We start from the raw sequence: 3,712 nt of genomic DNA on the forward strand, positions 1-3,712 counted from the left end.
ACTGATTTGGAGATATCTAGGTTCCAAGAAGATCATTTCGGTTTCATTATAGACAAAGTCGTGAACCCCAAGGGAGTCCATCACCTTCTCTAATCAAGGTGCTAGTGTTCTAAAAACTATATATTCGCTATTGTTAGATGCCAGTGTTTGAAAACTATGTTTGTCGCTGTCATTTTGTATGGATATTTGTGTCTCAGTGGTGATGTATGTTTGGATACAATACATTGTCTCCATCTATATATGTTGCTGGCGATGCATAAGCCATGAAATTTCCATATTATTGGTGCTATAATGTATTGTGAACAATAATGATGCACAGTGGTAATGTCGACGGTAATGGACACAACATTACTATCGTAACAAACACAATAGTGGCAGCAACTCTACCCCACATTACCGCTAGAGGGAACACTAGCCATGTGTGATGGCACCTACATCATAGTCGAATGGTACGCTAGACCGGTGTTGATGTCTCATCATCACAGCCAGATGGTACATCGATCTGACGTCGATAGGTCCATTATCACCATCGGTTGGTACGATGACCCGGCGATGATAGGGGCATCATTACCACCGGATGGTGTGTCCGCCCAGCATCGATGGATGTATCATCACCACCAGAAGGTACGCTAGGCCAGCATCGATGGTTGCACCATCACTGCCGGATGGTACGCCTGGCCGACATCGATGGTTACATCATCACCGCCGGATGGTACGTTGGCCTAGCGTCAATGGTTATATCATCATCGCCAGATGGCATGCCAGACCAGCATCGATGGACACATCATCACCATCGGATGGTATGCCGAACTGGCATTGATGGTTACATTATCACCATCGGATCATACACTGGACCAACATCGATGGTTACGCAATCACCACCGGATTGTACGCCAAACCGGTGTTGATGGATGCATCATCACCGCCGGATGGTACATGGACCTGGCGTCAATGGTTACACCATCACTGCCGAATCATACACTGAGCTAGTGGTGGTAATACACCATCACCGCCGTATGGTACGCCAGACCGACGGTGGTAAAATACTATCACTATCAGCGCACAACAGGCAGAGATAAAGGTCATTGATCACCATTGACATACACCAATGGGGGCCAAAACCATCGGTAATGGGGGTTCTAGAGTTGGCGGTGTTTAGCTTTCTGTAGTAGTGGTTTGTTTTAGGAAAGGAGAATCCAAACCTATAAGGACTCCTTGCTAGATTGCTTGGTGTGCAAGTCTGCTAGGGACTATAAATACAGGGGCATTCTAACTATTCCAACTCAAGAAGGAAATAAAGCCTTGCTCTTTAAACCAATCTCTCTTCTCTCTCTTAGTGTTTCCGCCCCTCTCCTTGTACCCTACGCCACAAACCGCAACCTCCCTTACCACACGCCACCAGCCACCGCTGCACACCCACGCCGCCCACTTGCCCTAGCCGCGCCTCCCCCCAACCAGGCACCCCCAGGCAGGAGCGTGACATAGCACTTGCCAGAGATTCAGTGCAACCACCAGACATGATACTAGACATGTTCGTTGCGTGTTAGAGCTAAAAATGCCGATTTACATGCTCTATGTGTGCCCTGTCCTGTGCTGCATCTGGTGGCACACCGGACATGTCCGGTGACACCACCGAACATGATTTGCAACCTCTCTTATTACCCTGTTCGGTGCCACTTGACCGGTGCACACCGGATGTGTATGTGATCTAGTGAAAAACTGAGTGTAGTGGAACCCCTGCTACCATATCTGATGCACCATATCTGATGCACATTGGACATGTCTGGTGCATGCTGAACAGCAACACCGATAGCACACAAATGTCTCCTTGCAAGCCTGCTAAGTCTCGACGGAGATAAGACGGTTGAGGTTAGGGCGAAAGCCTAGACGGCTATTGGCGGTCCTAAACAACCAAATCTGACCACCAATTAAGATCCAAAATAGGAGAAATAAATAAACTTATAACATATATGCATTTATTATTAACATAGTTCCACTTGTATTGGAAGAATCATGTTTTGTAGGACATATATTTGAATACAAGTCGAAAACAAGACAAAAGGCGCAACTCGAAAATCGTAAAGCAGATTTTTTAGCAAAGTAATCAAGAGAAGGTCCACTCAACCAAAGAAACTAGGCCAAGAACCACTAAGGAAGAAGCCCAGGCCTAGCTTTCTCAGGCGGTGCCATAATTACACCTAAAGGTAGTTTAGGCTAGTTTCCTTATTTTCTAGTGCCAAACTGATCTCTAGCTAGTATAAGAAGAGGGGTGGAGCTCTCTCACAACACACCACATTTTGGAGCCTCTACACCTCACACAACTCTTGTACTCTTTTACATTTTAGTAGTATTTGGAGCTAGCAAGAGCTACCTTGGAGAGCTTGGCTCCTTGGAAGAAGAGCAATCTTGGTATGAATAATATGAAGAATTCTTCCAAAGTCTTGCTCATATTTTATCAATATAGTTGTGCTTATGAATTAGAGTATAGTTTTCATTAGTGTTGAAAACAGATGGAATTTTCCTATTCCAAACCGCCCGTTTTCCACATTTGACCCGCCCGTTTCCGTATTTTCAGAAAAAATCCAGAAACGGTATGGAATGTGGAACAGGGATTTTCGGAATCAAAACAGAAATGGGAAAGATGTTTTTTCGTCCGTATTTTTGAAATTCCGTATTTGGCTGGAATTTTACCAGATTTGTTCTGAATTTTTACCCGATTTCTTCTAGGCCCATCAACCAGCATAGCTTGTCCCAAAGGCCCAAGCCCAACAGCCCATCTAAACAAATGTGAGAGAAGGGTGAGGGAGATGGAGCCAGGTAGCTAGCATGGGTGGAGACCGGAGACGATAAGCGTGTGTGGAGAATTTTGTGTTTTTCATTTTTTTGTTGCACGTTGAGCTTGTTTCTTTTCCATTTTCTGTTTCTTTTTTGAAAAACATTCAGCCTGTATATAATTAAAGGTAGATATATGCAGATCATAAGTGCTACATTTATGTATACATGTTGACATGGAAATGTGCTCTCATGTTAATTAAATTATTAAGGCCATGAAGAACTTTATTCTTTTTTAATTTGTTAGTTGTGTGATTTGAACTAAGTGTGTGGATGTAGTTTTGTGAATTGTGAGTATAAAGATGTGTAGTATTCTAGCTTAAGTTCCCAGCTTCTGACCATTTCCGTTGAATTTCTGGCCGTATTAGTTCATTTTCGTACACCGCATATTCCGACTCCGTTTTTGAACCCGCATTTTCCGATCCCGACCCTGTTTTCGCCAGAAAATATAGAAGTGGAAGTTTATAGCAAATATAGTTTCTATGCTATAAACTTAAAACTGATCTTGACATATGAACTATCATATAGTTTCTATGCTATAAACTTAAAATGTAGAACTTTGTGCTTAATCATTCATATTTATTGTTTACGGTAGTTAACAACCATTATAAACCATCAATATAACATACATAAGGGCATAAATATAATCACCAACAAAGGTCTAGGGTTTAAACTAACAAATTCCACAAGTTTTGGTAAATCTGTATTTTTTGTAGGGTTTATCTAGAAAACCGTATTGCAGGGTTTATCTAGAAAACCGTCAAGGTGGACCAAGATGTTAGATTTAATTGCACTTATCTTCAGCGAAACGGACACCAGAAGGTTCCAGAAGACTCGAGACAACTCTGCACCAAAGCAGAGGGTGAGATGCCAGGCCAGC

Source organism: Miscanthus floridulus, chromosome 16, assembly GCF_019320115.1.
Source record: "Miscanthus floridulus cultivar M001 chromosome 16, ASM1932011v1, whole genome shotgun sequence".
NCBI lineage: Eukaryota > Viridiplantae > Streptophyta > Magnoliopsida > Poales > Poaceae > Miscanthus > Miscanthus floridulus.